Raw genomic sequence first — 18,526 nt, 5'->3', positions numbered from 1 at the left:
ATATTAATTCACTCACTTATCTACTTGTCAGCCTATCTACATGTGCAGGTAATAAATTTGCATGTTATACCTTAGTTTTTTTTAAATTCTTTCATGGGAGGTTGGTGTCACTGGCAAGGCCAGCATTTGTTGCCCATCCCTAATTGCCCTTGACATGTGAGTGGCTTCCTAGGCCATTTCAGAGGGCAGTTAAGAGTCAACCACATTGTTGTGTGTCTGGAATCACATGTCGGCCAGACCAGGTCGGGGCAACAGATCTCCTTCCTTCAAGGGCACTGGTGAACCAGATGGATTTTTACGGCAATCGATGATGGTTTCATGGCACCAATTCTGAGACTAGCTTTCAATTCCAAATTTGTATTAATTAATTGAATTTATTAATTAACTGAATTTAAATTCCACCCAGCTGCTGTGGTGGGATTTGAAGCTTTGTTCCCAGGGCATTAGCCTGGGCTCTGGATTACTAGTTCATTACCACGATGGAACCATCTCCCCAATATCGCACTTGAAAGTACCATTTGTGTAAACTTAGTGCAACAAAACACAACCGAGCATCAATAAACATGTAGCATATTTTAGAAATGTTTGCAGGTTTTCTGCTTTAACCAACTTTTCTTGCGCTACACTGATTAATCTCTAATTGAACTCGGGAAATGCCTACTTCGAGCTGTTTCCCATTGGTAGTAACTGACCAGGTACCGGATTATATTCTGCCCTCGTCAGTTAGATGCTGAGGTCACATTAAACAAAGCTTATTTCACTTAGGAACAGTTAATTGCCCTGAAACAAGTTATATTATGCCTATTCGAAATGGTTATCAAGTGAAATAGTCGCCTAATACTTTGTGTGGTACAAGGCTCTTGCAATTAAATTCTCTCTACTAACTTATTTCTGGGGGTCCAACCCACGTCCTCCAACTTAAATCTGGCCTGGTTCTCAATCATGCCCAACTTTATCCATTAGTTATGGGCAATGGCTCTTGGGTGGTAATGAAAGCTATTTCTTTCCTGTTTTGGGAAGGAAGACAAAAAGAGTTGCCTGCTTTCGCTGTTACTGTTTGCTTTAGCAGAGAGACTACTTGCTCTTGCCAAACTGATGAAAGCCTTGGATGAATGCTTCTGTGTGAGGGAGAAAGAATTCTGAATTGTTTACATACAGATGATATTTTACTGTTGATATATAATCCCTTCTTTCTGTATGTGGCAGATATAATTTCTAAATATGGAGTAATCTCTGGTTATATAATTAACTGGAGTAAATCAGGCTCCCTGCTGATCAATAGCATATGCAGTGATACATTTGATTTGATTTAGATTGCACCCTCCCCAAGGAGCAGTATACTTACGGCTGATGATTGTACCAAATGTTCAGGTATTATTTGAGACAAAGTTAAAACCAATGATTTCAATTATTACGGATTAGAGTACTGTCGGGTTGTTGTTAAAAACCCAACTGGTTCACTAATGTCCTTTACTGAAGGAAGCCTATTGTCGTTACCCAGTCTGGGCCTATAGGTGACTCCAGTCCCACACCAACATGTGTTGACTCTCAACTGTAATTTAAAGTGGTCTTGCAAGCCAGTTGTGTGAAAACTTGGTACCAGCGGTTCAAGAAGGTGTCCCACCACCACCACTTTCTCAGGGAAACTTGGGATGGACAAATTAGTGTTGGATTTGCCAGCAATTCCTATATCCTGACAATTTGCCAGCCGAGTTGTATTTGACTCAGGGGAACTGGGTCATCCCAGGCCTGCTGGAAGTGTACGAGAGTATGCTTCTGGCTGGCAGTATGTCAGAATCCATGAGGAAAGGCATCATCACCCTCATTTACAAGCGGAAGGCTGAGAGGGAGGAAATCAGAAATTGGTGGCCCATTCCACTGCTTAATATGGACTACAAGATTCTGTCCAGGGCTGTTGACAAACGGGTCAGGTCTGCTTTGGAGTTGGTGATGAATCATGATCAGACCTGTGCTGTACTTTGCAAGAAGGTCTCTGATAGCCTTATGCTACTCAGGGATATAATCACCTACTTGCAGGAAAGGAGGGTGGACACCTGCCTCATCAGCTTGGAGCAGGAGAAGGGCTTTGACAGAATATAACACACTTACATGATGGATGTGCTCTCCGAAACGGGTTAGGGGATGGAGTCTGCAATTGGATCCAACTGCTCTACACAAATATCAGTAGCGCAGTTTCAATCAATGGGTGGGAATCGGAAAGCTTTCTGATTAAATCTGGAGTCAGACAGGGCTGTCCTCTCTCCTCTGTCTCGTTTGTTTGCTGTATCGAGCCTTTTGCTGAGTTCATCAGGAAGGATGTGAGCATAAGAGGGGTGACAATCCCAGGCAGCGGAAGCACTCAGGTCAAAGCCTGTCTGTTCATGGATGATGTCACCATCTTCTGCTCAGGCCATTGTCAGTTCACTGACTCACGAGCTTCTGTGACCAGTTTGAACTGGTCTTGGGAGCCAAAGTAAATTATGGCAAGAGCAAGGCCAAGTTCTTTGGGAACTGGGCCGACCAATCATTTGCTCCCTTCAACATCAGGTCAGACTACTTGAAGGTGTTGGGGATATGGTTCGGAGGGGCTGGGGCATGCGCCAAAAACTGGAAGGAGAGTATAGCCATCGTGAAACAGAGACTGGTCACGTGGGAGCGATGCGTCCTTTCCATTATGGTCAAGAATCTGGTCATCATGTGCGAGGTGCTCTCGGTGTTGCTGTACGTGGAGCAGGTCCGGCCCAGCCCCCACACCATGGCAGTCACCTGAACCACTTTCCACTTTATCTGGAGTTCGAAAATGGACCATGTCCGCAGGGCCACTATGTACAAATCTATAGATAAGGAAGAGAGAAAAACATACCCAATGTCACCCTCATCCTGATAGCCTCCTTTGTGTATGGCTGCAGCAAGCTGTGCGTGAACCTTCTGTATGCAAACACCAAGTGTCACTATGTGCTGAGGTTCTATCTGTCCCTGGTGTTGCAAAGGATGGGTCTGGTCATGCTGCCGCAGACAGTCCATTCAATTGGACAAGGTCACACCACCTGTCACTCGGAAAAGTTTGTACAGAAAACCATCTTTGACCACAAGTGCAGCAGACAGTGGTCTGCACATAACATCCTTGAGGCTCTGTGGGAAAAGGAGATGGTGGATCCTGTCGATGGTTCTCGGAGCAGAGTGTCAAAGCCAGAACTTTCAAACAAGCACCAAGACGTAGTTTGGCTGGTGGTGAGAAGGGCCCTCTCCATCAGATCCTTCATGCACACCCGGAATCTCACAGCCTCCGCACGCTGTTCTTGCAGCCGCTACAGTGGGGAATAGACCATCGCCCATCTCCTTCCAGAACGTGCCTTCGCAAAGCAACTCTGGAAAGAGACGCGGTGGTTTTTGTTGAGGTTCATCCCGAGCAGTTCCATTATACAGGATTCAGTGCTCTATGGGCTGTTCCCAAGGATGCACACCAAAATAAACATCAACGGCTAGTGGAGGACCATCAACTCAGAGAAAGACACTCTTTGGTCTGCCAAAAACTTGTTGGTCTTCCAGTATAAAGAGCTGTTGATGACCGAGTGTTGCAGACTGGCACATTCCAAGTTCCAGGACTATGTGTTGAGGAATGCACTAAAACTTAAGACAACTGCCGGATAGGCTCAATGCGGAAAGGCCACTCTATAGGATCCTCCCACCATAGTGTACCAAGGGGCCAGAACCTGCATTAAACCCTTTGGGCTGTATGTTTGACATGAAATGTATATTGTAAATATAACCTGTGATTGTAAGAGCAGGACTGAAAGAAACTGAACTGTATTGCACTTTATGTAATGTCAAATTTGAACTGTTATATAATGTTCTTTTACAAATTTTATGAATAAAGTATATATTTTTGAAAAAAATAAATAAAATGTTTTAAAATAAATATATGACTCTATGACTCTATAGTTGCACTGCCCAAATTGCTGCCCATGGCAAAGATCGGTAACTGAACACAAACTGGAGACACTCATTCAATAAAGAGTTTCCATATATCTCAGTATGTGATTTAATGGCTAGGTTGGTTATCATTATCATGGGACGTACAGCTCCAGCTGTCCACCACTAAAGTGAGTCTAATACAAAAAGAGCTCTCAATTAAACCAATGGGATGAATTTTCACTTTTAGTGCCGAGCTGCAGTGCGTTGTCTGCTCATTTTACAACCCGCCCGATTTTCATCTCCGCCATGGAAGGCCAATCCCAACAGCCATTTCCCACCAGACAGTTCAAGTCAAAATTTTAAAAAGGGAAAATAAAAAGACTTGCATTTATATAGCGCGTTTCACAACCACTGGACATCTCAAAGCGCTTTACAAGCAATATGCAGTACTTTTGAAGGATAGTCACTGTTGTAATGTAAGAAATACAGCAGCCAATTTTCACACAGCAAGATCCCACAAATAACAATGTAATGATGACCAGACAATCTGTTTTTGTGATGATGATTGAAGTCAGTACACCAGGGATAACTCCCCCGCTTTTCTTCAAAATAGTGCCACGGGATCTTTTACACCCACTCAGCAGGTCTGGCAGCATCTGTGGAAAGAGAAGCAGAGTTAACGTTTCGGGTCAGTGACCCTTCTTCGGAACTGACAGGTGGATGGGACCTCAGTTTAACACTTCTACTGAAAACAGCACCTCAGACAGTGCAGCACTCCCCCAGTACTACAGTAGAGTGTCATCCTTGATTTTTGTGCTCGAGCCCTGGAGTGCGACTGGAACTCAGAGGCGACATTGCTATCAACTGATATGACTGACACTTAAACCCAATATATTCCAGCAAAAATCTATTCTGTTAACAAATGATCAGACCCTTTCAAAAAAAAGTTAAGCATTTTGAAACCTAATTGCAGAGAGTCGGATGGTGATGAAACAGTTAAGCTCGAGGCCTCTGTCATGTCTGCAAGATGCCCTCTAGTGAGTGTTGTGGTTTAGCTGCCTGCCTTTCCCCTTTGTGCAGAAAGCAAGGCCCTCCTCGTATTTTTCCTCAGAGTTGACGAGAGAGGAGGAATGACTGAAAGAGCTTAACCAGAGAATGGAAAATTTCAGGATTTAACAAAACCCAGAGTCTCTACATCTTTAAAGAATTAGTCGTGTGGTGGGTGAGTTGCCGGCTTCCATGCATTGAGTCTTTGTGATGAATGACTAGTCTATATATACATGGCTGTGTATATGTGTGTGTGTGTGTATTCTGCAGGCCTAAACAGTCGTTCAGTGTCTGCTTAAAGAAAAGTAGTCAAATGAACATGAGGAACAATGGCCCTCCCCCAAAATCTGGAAGCAAGGTTGGTTTAGCAGGAAAGAAGAACGAGGGACAGAGCAGGCGATTGAAATTGCAAGTGAAGTGGTGATCCGGGTAGGGAAAGAGAGAAAAAGAGTGAAGTGCGGGAGCTGCAGAGTCAGCCAGTTAGATTCTGTACTGCTGAGGCTTAGTGCAGTTCAAAGCCTGCACTTTTAAAGCAGGGTTTTAAAAATACCGTGAGCAGTGTAGAGTAGCTAGTGAGATTCATTGACAAATAGTTTTGAACTAGAGCTGTCAATTTTGAAATACTGAGAAGTCTTGATTTAATTTGAATAATTCAAAAATTCACTCCCCCCCAACCCCCGCCACGAACTACCTGTCTGTAAGGCAAGAAAGAACAGGAAAATACTGCGGATGCTGGAAATCTGAAATAAGACCAGGAAATGCTAGAAATATTCGGCAGCAACTGTGGCGAGAAAAACAGTAACGTTTCATGTCAATGACCATTCATCAGATCAGGGATAAGTTAGAGATGTAACAGGTTTTAAGCAAGTACAGAGGCAGGGAAGGGGGGAGGTGGGAGCAGGAGGGCAAAAGAACAAAAGGGAAGATCTGTGATAGGGTGAAAGACAGCAGCGATTAAATGACAAGAGGGAAGATGGTGCAAGGGAAAAGGAGATGGTAATGGGACAAGTAAAGAAACAAAGGATGTGTCTGGCAGAGGTATGAATGGGAAAAGCAGAATCATTACCAACAGCTGCAGTCTGGGAAAATGGGAACAGTGTTTATGATCTGAAATTGTCGAACACAATGTTGAGTCCAGAAGGCTGTAAAGTGTCTGATCGAAAGAGGTGATGTTCCTCATGCTTATGTTAAGCTTCATTGTACAATGTAAGAGTCCGAGGACAGAGAGGTCAGAGTGAGAGTGGAGCAGAGAATTAAAATGACAGGGGATGGGAAACTCCGCGTCATGCTTGTGGACTGCACAGAGGTATTCAGCTGATCTGCGTTCGATCTGCCCAGTGTAGAGCAGACTGCATTGTGAGCAGTGAATACACTATACTAAATTGAAAGAGGTACATGTAAATTGCTGTTTCACCTGGACGGAACAGTTGTGGGTTTGGCCAATGAGAAGCGAAAATGTAAAAAGCCGGATGTTGCACCTCCTGCACTTTCACCAGAAGTTGCAGTGGCAAGGGGGAGGTTTAATAGAGGTCTGGACCAGGGTGTCATGGGTGGAATGGTCCCTTTGGAATGCGGAAAGAAAAAGGGAAGATGTGTTTGGTGGTGGCATCATGAGGCAAAGGATGAACAGTTCAATACAGAGACTGGTGGAGAGGAAGGTGAGGACAAGGGGAATCCTATCAAGGCTCTCAGGGTGGGGGAGAAGTGATGAGAGCAGAAGTGCGGAAAATGGAATGGACAGAGTCGAGGGCCCTGTCAACCACGGTAGAGGGGAATCCTTGGTCGAGAATAATGGAAGACTTACCAGAAACGGGTACAAAGGTTGGCATCAACAGAACAGATGTGACAGAGGCAGGAAAGCTGTGAGAATGGAGTAGAGTAATTACAGAAAGCGGGGTTTGAGGAAGTGTAGTCAAGGTCGCTGTGAGAGCCAGTACACTAATAGTGGATTAAAAACAAGAAATGCTGGAATCACTCAGCAGGTCTGGCAGCATCTGTGGAAAGAGAAGCAGAGTCAACGTTTCGGGTCAGTGACCCTTCATCCAGTTCCGTTAACTCTGCTTCTCTTTCCCCAGATGCTGCCAGACCTGCTGAGTGATTCCAGCATTTCTTGTTTTTATTTCAGATTTCCAGCATCCGCAGTGTTTTGCTTTTACACTAATAGTGGATAATGGTTAGTAGCCTATCCCCAGAAATAGAGACAGAGAAGTCAAGGTAGAAAAGGGTAGCATAAGAGGTGGGACATGTGAGAGAAAGGTGGAAAGTAGAAGTAACTTTGATGAAATTTTCCAGTTTGAGTGAGAGTGAGAAATGGCATTGATACAGTCATCAATGTACCGGAGAAAGAGTTGCGGGAGAGGGCCTGAGTAGGACTGGAACAATGAATATTCCACATATCATATGAAAAGACAGACATAGCTAGGACCCATATGGTTTCCCATAGAAATACCTTTTATTTGGAGGAAGTGAGTGGAGTCAAAGGATAAGTTGTTCATTGTGAGAACAAGTTTAGCAAGGCAGAGGAGGATGGGTGGAGACTGGTTGGGTCTCAATTCAGTAAAGACGCAGAGGGTCCTCAGGCTATCCTGGTGAGGGATGGAGGTGTAGAGGGATTGGTTAGGGCCAGGAAACTGTTCAACTGACAGAGGGTGATGTGGATGCAAGTGGGAACAGACTGTATAAGGTGAGAAAAAATAGAGTCGAGACAGGAAAAACTAAGTTCCATGGGGCAAGAACAGGATGAAACTATAGTTTTATCAGAATAGTCTTGTTTGTGGATTTTGGAAAGGAGGTAGAAGTGGGCTGTGCGGGATTGGGGAAACTATGAGGTTGGAGGCCATGGAAGTAAGATCTCCAGAAGAGATGAGGTCAGTGACAGTCCTGTTTGTAAGGATGATTAAAGTAATTGTATTTTGAATAAAAACTCAAAGCACCCTGAACTGAAATGTAGTAGGACTTGGCTGCACAAGCTAGGAAATGGATGACTGACCTGCTTGTGATCTATTATTGAACTGGCGTCATTCCGCAAAGTTTTCGTTTTGCTGTTTCATCTTTATTCGGGTCTTGCTGTTTTATTCTGCTCTATTTTTGTGGATTTTCTATTTTCCTTGTTCCATTTTGCAACACACGTACCCATCAAATCACACATACCAATCCACCCACGAACCAGCTGATATGAACTCAAATTCGTAGGTGAATAATTTCAGGAAAAATGATGGGAATGATCAGGATTTGGCTGCATGGGGAGGTACCATTCCTATACAATGCTAACAGCTGTGCATATTTGCTTGCACTAAATGAGAAACAATAGGCCAGATTTTCAAAGGATCACGGCGTCAGGACCCGGTGCCGGTGTGATTTGAAAGTCACGGTCCTGGAGTTCGTCCCTGGAATCTGACGCCTCTGGGATGGTCCGAAATCGTCAATGTGAGGGCAGGAGGGGGGAGTGAATGGAGAAGCTGCTAGCCTCAAATTAAGGGTCCATTAAGGCCATGAAGGAGCTCGTTAAGGGGTCAGGGGCTGGGTTGAGGGGGGTGCGGTGGATGGTGGTGTACACATTGCAATTTTCAAAGGCAATTCCAGTGAGCTCACAATAGTGCATAGCTGTCAGGCTCACGACAGGCAGGAGGTATCGTGTTTTGAAAATTGCATTGTGCATTTTGTTCCATTGAGGCTACTATACATACATGCTATCAGAGGAACTGGAAAGTGAAAGTAAAAAAAAACAAAGTAGAATCCATTGTTTTCAACAGCACGAAGTCTCACATCTTTTGCTGAACTCGGCTAAATCTTACCTCCAGTCCCGAGAACACCACAGGGGCAAACTTTATTTCTGAACAATGAAATGTTTGAGGCCCACGGGGGTCTTGTGCTTGGCCAAGGGTAGGACATTTCTTTTCATTATGGAAGCGCTGCCTTGCCTCTTTATTCCGCTGGCCCTCCAAGGGCCCTGCTCTCATCAGCAAGGCAGCGGTGGGCCCCTTCATGGCTGCCACCTGCCTTTGCCACTCGCACTCTGCGGGCAACTCCCGCCCCCAGCAGACCCTCTGTGCCACTAATTGGGCGCCAACCTTGCTTCTTGCCCAACTAGGGCATTACCATTTGAAGATATCGTCATCCAGGTGTCGAGTTCCTGACCCCATTTTGGAAATCCAGCCCAACCTGTCAGAATTTCCCTGTCCACCCTTCCTCGACAAGTTGCTCTTAATCATTGTATCCGGAGTCAGATAAGGATTTTAAGCAGTTTGGCAATATATTCTGTCGAGACTTTCAATATGTTGCCTTCATGTTGCAATTTTTTTGTCTAGGTGTCTTTAAATTTCTCTGTCGCTATATTTAATAAAGTTTAATGGTTGCTATGTCTAACATGCACACTATGAACAAGTGAATTGTGAAAATTTGCCGGGGTCGCAATTGGTTTATAGATTTATCCTTCCAAACCTGAATCATGCTTGGAGGAAGCATTTTCAGATGGGGTGAAATACTTAGGTTAAGGTTTGCCTCCAAATTGAGCAATTTCAGGTGATAAATTGAGAATATTACTCAAGAAATATGTTGGCTTCGGGGCATTTTTTACTATGGCACATTGTAATAAGTATTTTTATACAGCACCTCACTACATAGTCTAAATGTCTCAGGATTTCACACATTAATTACTTTTTTAGACTGAGTGTGTATATCCATTCTGAAATATCTCTCAAATAGAAATGAGATTATTGTCTCGTTAAACTGTATTTTTTAGAGGCCTTGGCTGAGAGAAAGATTTTGTCCAAGACCAGCAGTAGAAATCTATGTTTTTAAGAAAGCAATACCTTTCTCCCTGAGGCTCAGCAGCTGTAGTCTTGTCGATGAGTGCGAAAGTCACAGGTGCAAACTATCCTCCCTCTTCCCCAAACTAATTCACAAACTTCAGCACATAATCTAGGCTGACACTCCAGTGCAGTACTGACAGAGTGCTGCACCAAGGGAACTACCATCTTTGAAGAGATGTTAAACTGAGGCCACAATGGCCTCTCAGATAGGTGTGAAAGATTCAATGTCATTATTCAAAGAGCAGGAGAGTTCTCCTGGTGTTCTGGCTGATATTTATCCCTCAACCAATGTCAATCAAACACAGCTTATCTGGTTATTTATCATATTACCATTTGTGAGACCTTGCTGTGTGCAAATTGATTGCCACATAAGAACATAAGAGCATAAGAAATGGGAGCAGGAGTAGGCCATTCAGCCCCTCAAGCCTGCCCCGCCATTCAATAAGATCATGGCTGATCTGTCCCAGGCCTCAACTCCTCTTTTGGGTCTGCTGTGCCCAACCCTCGACTCCCCGAGATTTCAAAAATCTATCTACCTCCTCCTTAAATACATTTAGTGACCTAGCCTCCACAACTCTCTGAGGTAGAGAATTCCAGAGATTCACCACCCTCTGAGAGAAGAAATTCCTTCACGTCTCAGTTTTAAATGTCTGCCCCCTTATTCTGTAACTATGTCCCCGAGTTCGAGATTCTCCCACCAGTGGAAACATCTTCTCGACATCTACCATGTCAAGCCCCCTTAAAATCTTATATGTTTCTATATGATCACCTCTCATTCTTCTAAACTCCAATGAATAAAGGCCGAACCTTTCCTTCAAAATACATCATTGGCTGTGAAGCACTTTGGAAAATTCCCATGGTGTGAAAGGGGTCAGAGAATATGTTTATTTGGATGGTACCTCTGACAGTATGGCACTTGCCAGTACACTACTGTGCAAATCCTACATGGTTGGAGCCGCCATCTTGCAGATGAGACAATCATTACTATGAGATTCAAACCCATCCTTCTCTCCAAGAGGAACGTGTACTGAACCAACAAGAGACAGTATTGGTAAACCTGCCTTCATGGAGAAGCTGAGGCATTTTATTCTTGTGCTCGTAACAACAGTTAATGCACTTCAAAGTAGCTCATTGTAAACACTTTCAAACCCTTTTGTGAGTAGGATTAAGGCAATAAATATATAAGGACAAGTCTCATCCCACAAATACCAATTGAGACTTGGATTTGAAATTGGGATCTCCGATTTGGGAGTCCAGCTTTTGTTGATTGTACATGGTTGGTTTCCCATTAAAGTTAAGCATTTCTTTTGTGCCTTTCCTTTTCTCCTTTTTTGTTTTCCGCTTTTACGCTCCCCACCACACAGTATTCCTTATTGATCTGGAGTGAGAAGCAATGTGCTTCATTGCTGCCCCCAAAGTGCTCTGAGATGTTCTTCTGCATGTGAGATGCTTGCGAAGTACGAGTGGTTATTGTTGAGTTTGTTGAACTAAATTGGGACAGTAATTGGGGCCACAAAGCCCTTTAGTGTCAGCTGTGGCTTAGTTGGTTGTAGTCTTGCACTGGAATTAGAAGGTTGTGAGTTCCAAATCCTCCTCCAGGACTTGAACATAAGAGTCTAGGCTGACACTCCAGTGGAGTGCTGCACTGTTGGAGGTGCTGTCTTTTTGGATGAGATGCCAAACCGTGGCCCTGTCTGCTCTCAGGCAAATGTGAAAGATTGCATGGTGCTATTTTGAAGAAGAGCAGGGCGTTCATCTTTGTGTCCTGCCCAATAATTATCTGTCAATCATCACAAAAACAGATTATCCGGTCATTATTACCTTGCTGTTTGTGGGAGCTTACTGTGCAGATATTGGGCTGGATTTTATGTAGGTGGTATAAAAGCAAGGAGAACCCCGGCTCCATTTTGAAGGACCCCCGGCCACATTTAATAGATTTCAGGTAGTTACTTGCCTGCCACCAGGGTCCCCGTTCCTTTAAGGATGGAGATTCCCACCTCCAAGAGCTGCCGTCCAATCAGAAGGCTGGCAGCTCAGCAGTCCCAGCAGCACCACGAGGAGCGGGTCGACCATGGAGCCTCGGACTGCAGGTGACGGGGATGGGCTCGCTGGGCCCAGTTGGGCAGGACCCAGCTAGGGGTGGGGAGTGGATGGTTGCTGAGTGTTGACACAGGGGCGGCCTTTGCTGCTGGGGTCCCTCCGTGGACTACAGATTGCCCAAGCAGGAGGCTCTCCCCCAAAACAGCCCACAAGGAGGCCGCCTGGTTCTACTGGGCAATCTCCCCAGGTGGCAGGCCTCCCACCAGTCGCTGATAAAGTACCAGTGACGGTGGGAAGAGGCCCTTAAGTGGCTGTTAGTCTGTCAATTAATGGCCTCAGTTGCTCTCTGGGTGGGAAGGCCGCTCTCAGTCTGTAGAAATCCAAGTCCCTTTTTTTTCTCGGACTTCTACCGAATAAGAAATAGGAACATCTGTAGGCCATATGACCATTCATTGCTGACTCCGAAATCAACACTTTCCAACCAATGTACATTGATTCCCTTATTCCCCAAAAGACTATTAATCTCAGTCTTGAATACACTCATCAACTGAGCAGCCACAGCCCTCGGGGGAAAGAATTCCAAAGACTCACAAAGCTCTGAGTGAAGAGATTTCTCTTCATCTCAGTTCTAAATGGCTGCCCTCTTATTCTGAGATGTTGACCCTAGTTCTAGACCATTCAGCCAGGGGGGAAACAGCCTTTCAACAACTACTCTGTCAAACCCTCTAAGAATTTTACATGTTTCGATGAGATCATGTCTCATTCTTCTGAACTCTGGAGAATATAGGTCCATTCTACTCAATCTCATAGGCCAGCCCTTTCATCTCATGAAGCAATCTAGTGAGGAGAGAATCAGTTCCATTATTGATAGTTGACTATCCTACACTTTTCCCTGTATGTGAAGAGCTGTGCTTTTACCCATTAGCCAGGGGTCTCCACCCTTTTGCAGCAGGGGCCAGATCATGTGTCACAACCAATGAATTGGTCACATGTGACTTAGACATTACAGAAATGCAAGTTATTTGCTATTTTGATGAAAGGTCATTGTCTGAAATGTTTGTTTTTATATCAAATTGTTTGGAAAAGATTCCTAAATAGGGCCACAAGATTGATTCCCAGTGTGAAATATTTATTGTCCAGATAAGCTGAAAGAATTGGGTCTGCATAACTTTAGAGAAGCATAAAGAACAGAGAACAAAGAAAATTACAGCACAGGAACAGGCCCTTCGGCCCTCCAAGCCTACGCCGATCCAAATCCTCTATCTAAACCTGTCGCCTATTTTCTAAGGGTCTGTATCTCTTTACTTCCTGCCCATTCATGTATCTGTCTAGATACATCTTAAAAGACGCTATCGTGCCCGCGTCTACCACATCCGCTGGTAATGCGTTCCATGCACCCACCACCCTCTGCGTAAAGAAATTTCCACGCATATCCCCCCTAAACTTTTCCCCTTTCACTTTGAACTCGTGTCCCCTTGTAATTGAATCCCCCACTCTGGGAAAATGCTTCTTGCTATCCAGCCTGTCTATACCTCTCATGATTTTGTACACCTCAATCAGGTCCCCCCTCAACCTTCGTCTTTCTAATGAAAATAATCCTAATCTACTCAACCTCTCTTCATAGCTAGCGCCCTCCATACCAGGCAACATCTTGGTGAACCTCCTCTGCACCCTCTCCAAAGCATCCACATCCTTTTGGTAATGTGGCGACCAGAACTGCACGCAGTATTCCAAATGTGGCTGAACCAAAGTCCTATACAACTGTAACATGACCTGCCAACTCTTGTACTCAATACCCCGTCCGATGAAGGAAAGCATGCCGTATGCCTTCTTGACCACTCTATTGACCTGCGTTGCCACCTTCAGGGAACAATGGACCTGAACACCCAAATCTCTCTGTACATCAATTTTCCCCAGGACTTTTCCATTTACTGTATAATTCACTCTTGAATTGGATCTTCCAAAATGCATCACCTCGCATTTGCCCGGATTGAACTCCATCTGCCATTTCTCTGCCCAGCTCCCCAGTCTATCTATATTCTGCTGTATTCTCTGACAGTCCCCTTCAGTATCTGCTACTCCACCAATCTTAGTGTCGTCTGCAAACTTGCTAATCAGGCCACCTATACTTTCCTCCAAATCATTTATGTATATCACAATAGATGTTGGGGGGGACTGCAAATAACCCACAATTCCTACTTTCTACTTGGCAACTCGAAGTAGCTACACAAAACCATTTGCGGTTCAGTATTCCCAGTCCTTGTGATACACATGTGGCCAGTGTGATGATTGGAATTTGTTTTGTTAATATTAACGGTTTGCTCATAAAACTTAAAGATGTATAAAATTGTTTAATGTTTCCTATTTGACTTAAATAGTTAAATAAAATATTTCCAAAACGTCATAAAATGTTAGTGTTTGGCAACACTGCGTGCACTGAGACTTATATAAAACAAAGACTTGGCTGTAGGGAATAAATTTACACTCCTCATACACAAAATATTCAACGTTTCCCACCCCCCTACCGCACTCCAAGTCTCATACCCAGAATAGTGAAGCTGTAGATATAAAATTCCAAGGCTTTCTCACAACTGAAAACTCTATAGATACATCATACATAAAAATTCAGTATCTGCAATCACAATAAATCAAATCCACGGCCTACTCAAATATCCAGTGCCTCCATATAGAAATATTCATATTTCACATTCAAAAATTATTTGTTTGGCTGTACCTCCCTTCCCTCTTTTCTCCTTATCTCCAGCCTGATCCAATGTCATCCTCCACTTTTGCTGTTGCTGCCACAGCTGCTCGCCCCGACTCCATGGCTACTTTCACAATGGCCTATTTTGTGTGCCCTGGTGAGCACAGCTGATTTCCAGCATCCCGGGAGGGAGCCGAGCACAAATGATTTGGTATAAAAACAGAAAGTTTCCGCGGGTGAAATACCAGCGGCGGTGAGAGGAGGCCCTCAAGTGGCAGTTAATTGGTCACTTAAGGGCCCTGATTGGCCTGGGGCGGGCAAGCCCTTTCTCACCACCGCCGCCCTGTGTAAAATTGCAACAGGGGGCTGGGAAGGAGTCAGAATGGCCCCGCCCCCTGCCTCCCACTCAATTTTACGCCCCCCCACCCCCACCCCTGCCACCAGCTCGCTCATTGGGGGTCGGTAAAATTCCACCCAACATTTCAGGCCTGTGACCTTTCATCAGAACTGGGAAAAGTTTGAAATGTAATAAGCTTTAAGTAAGGGGGAGGGTGGAAAAAGAACAAAAGGGAAAGAATGTGATAGAATCAGATCAGTTCTGATGAAAGGTCACTGACCTGAAACGTTAACTCTGCTTCTCTCTCCACAGATGCTGCCAGACCTGCTGAGTATTTCCAGCACTTACTGTTTTTATTTCAGATTTCCAGCGTCTGCAGTATTTTGGCTTTATACAAATGATTTGGTGATGACTTTAGCTGTCACGGCCATCATTTTGGATCCCTCTGATCGTACATTTGGTGACGCCAACCTTTCTGGACCTTTCTCACACCTGCTTATTAGTCTCAATTGGAGTTTGTCAGCAATAATTGGCAGTGCATTATCTTCTCCATTACTTTCAGGAGATGTGCTCAGAGGAACAATTCTCGTTGTGTATGAATATAATAGTTCACTTCCCTTTCCATCTAGGTTATTGTAATTTGGTTTAGTGTGGCCCGTACACAGGTGATCCTTGAAGGACTATGTTTGCTCTGTGTCTGTCTCTACACTTCTTCTGGCAGACTTCCGTCTCTCTGAGATGATGGTTTGCGCCTTGCTGGTCAACTCTGCATTAAACATTGCCTGGTGTGGCTCCGGTGCCCCACTCTGGCATGGCAGTCTCTGCCACACATAATGCAGATGAAGGCAGTGGGCTGAGAAGGTGCAAGATTCGCAGCCCTCTGCTTTCTCTGGGCTCTGTTCTCAGCCAACTGAGCTTTCCGTTTCTCTTCGCCTCTTCCGATGGTCCTCCGAGCAATCAGTTTCCAGAGGTCCCGATCATTGGCGGCTGTCTCCCAGTTGACTGTGTTGATGTCCGCCAGCTTCATATCCTGCTTGCAGGTGTCCTTGTAGTGGAGGTATGGACATGCAGCAGGTCATAACCCAGGGGCCAGTTTGCCATACAGAAGGTCTTTGGGTATATGGCTGTCATCCATCAGAAGAACATGGCCAAGCCATCGCAAACGTCATTGGCTTAGTACTGAGTGTATACTTACGGAATTAGAACGCTCCATACAGAAATCACTAAAATTAGTGGCACAGATTAATAAGGCCATTTATAAAAAGTAAACCTAGCACTAAGGTTTATTTCTACAGGGATAGAATTGAAAAGTAGGGAATTTATGCTCAATCTGTATCGAACCTTGGGTAGACCACACTTAGAGTGCTGTGAACAGTTCTGGTCGCCATATTATAAAAAGGATATAGAGGAAGTGGAGAGGTTTCAAAAAGATGATTCCACAACTTAGAGGCAGCAGTGGCAGGTGGTAAATGACAGTGGGGAAGAGCGGATCTGATTGGACGCATCAGTGTAGCGGATAAATCAGAGTGGGGAGGAGCTTGAACCTTCCACAGTACATTCCAAATAAAAGCAGAGTGAAATCACAGGACAGCAGGTAAGTGATTGGTTTGGTGAGATTTAAGGTTATTTTGCTCTCTAAACTCTGGCAGTGGTTTAAGCTAAGGACCGGGAAACTATAAAGTACTGTATTAAATTTCCATCTTAGCTAGTTAAAGTAATTGATAAAATTTCAATCGGGGTAACAGTAAGTGAATTAATAAGAGTAGTAGTACAGAGCAGGTCTAGAGGTAATAATTAAAATTAATAGTTTAAACAAGATGCTAACTACATTCTAAAAGAGGGAATAGAGATTTTTTTAGATCATGGATGAGCAGCTGAGACCTGTTGCTTGAAATTTCCTGTGCCACATGGGGAACTTCAGGATGCTTCATGTGTCTTGGGTGAGCACATGTGTAGGAAGTGCCTCTAGCTGCTTGGGTTTGAGCTCAGGGGCAGCTGGAGTCACTGCGGAGCATCAGAGAGGATAAGAGTTTCCTGGATGTACGTTCCAGGAGATGGTCACCCCACAGGTAGTGAGAGTTCAGGATAGTAAATGGATGGCCATCTGGAAGAGTAGAAACAGGCAGGAGGTACAGGAATCTTTGGGGTGTGTGCCACTCTCAAACCAGTACTCAGCTTTGAAGACTGCTGGGAGTGATGACACCTTGAAGGAGTGCAGTTCAGACCATGGCACCAATGGGCAAGGGACAGCACAGGAGGGAACAGCAAAGAGTAGAAATGCAATCATTATAGGAGATCCCATAGTTGGAGTACAGACAAGCATTTTTGTAGCTGTCATAGTGAGTCCTGCTTGATGCATTGCCTCCCTGATGCCAGGGTAAAGGACATCACGGACAGGGTGCAGGATATTCTGCAGGGGGAAGGGGGTGAACCCTAAGCTGTGGTACGCGTCGGTACCAATGACGTAGACAGAGCAGGTATTGAGGTCCTACGGATGGACTTTCAGGAGCTCGGGAGGAAGTTATAAAGTAGGACCTCAAAGGTAGTAATTTCTGGATTACTGTCAGTGCCACGTGCTAGCGAGAGTAGAAATAGGAAGATAGGGAGGGTCAATGCATGACATGAGGCATGGTGCAGGAGGGAGGGCTTCAGATTCTTGGGGCATTGGGACCAGTCTGGGGCAGAAGGCACCTATACAAAATGGACAGGTTGAAGCTCAACAGGACTGGGACTAATGTCCTCATGGGAGGTTCACTAATGTGGTTGGGGAGGGGTTAAAATAAATTGGCAGGCAAATGGGCACCAGCATATGGAAGTAGAAAAGAGGAATAAGGTGCATAATGTAAGCGTGTTCGACAGAAGTAGAGAAGGAAGTATACCATATTAGATAGGAGCCGACTAAGGAGGACTACAAGGAACACAAAGACAGGTTTACAATACATGTATGTAAATACATAAAGTGCGGTGAATAAGGCTGGTGAGCCAGAAGCACAAATAGCTGTGTGGCAATAATGGAAACGTGGCTTAAAAATGGTGAGGACTGGGTGCTTAATATTCAGGGATATGAGTATTCAAAAAAGATAGGGAAGGAAAAAAGGGATATGGGGTGGCAGGACTGATTAAGGAAGACATTGGATTGTTGGAAAGAGAGAATATCCCTGAGGGGGCAAGGACAGAATCCATTTGGTTAGAGCTGAGAAGCAAAAATGAAATGATCTCACCACGGGGGGTATTTTATAGACCTCCAAATAATGAATGATAGAGGATCAAATCTGCAGAGAAATCACAGAAGTGTGCAAGAATACAGAATGATGATATTGGGGGACTTTAATTATCCAAATAACGATTGGGATAATGTTAGAGTAAAGGGAAAAGAGAGGGAGGAATTTCTGAAATGTGTTCAGGAGAACTTCCTTGACCAGTATGTTCTCGGTCCAAATAAGAAGGAGGCATTGCTTGATCTGGTGCTGGGGAATGAGGTGGGCCAAGTGGATCGAGTGTCTAGGGGGAACACTTGGGTAAGAGTGATCTTAAGGTTTAGATTAGTAATGGAGAGGAGCAAGGAATAATCTAAAGTAGAACTTCTAAATTGGAAGAGGGCTAATTTCAATGGGATGAGAGAGGATCCAGTCAGGATGAAAGGGAACCAAAGACTGACAGGAAAAACTGTAA

General features: G+C 44.5%; 1 protein-coding gene across 7 annotated transcripts in view; it reads left to right on the top strand.

Moving 5' to 3' along the window:
- Positions 1 to 4,952: 4,952 nt before the first annotated feature.
- The window catches only part of ndst1b (N-deacetylase/N-sulfotransferase (heparan glucosaminyl) 1b), a 301,326-nt gene continuing 287,752 nt past the window's right edge, over positions 4,953 to 18,526 (top strand). For all 7 annotated transcript variants that reach the window (XM_068044050.1, XM_068044049.1, XM_068044048.1 and 4 more), the window contains exon 1: positions 4,953 to 5,137. The gene's annotated coding sequence lies outside the window, so the exon portion shown is untranslated. The remainder of the gene's footprint in view (positions 5,138 to 18,526) is intronic.

Source organism: Heterodontus francisci, chromosome 12 (genome assembly GCF_036365525.1).
Source record: "Heterodontus francisci isolate sHetFra1 chromosome 12, sHetFra1.hap1, whole genome shotgun sequence".
Lineage (NCBI taxonomy): Eukaryota > Metazoa > Chordata > Chondrichthyes > Heterodontiformes > Heterodontidae > Heterodontus > Heterodontus francisci.
This window is presented reverse-complemented; position numbering and strand designations above follow the sequence as displayed.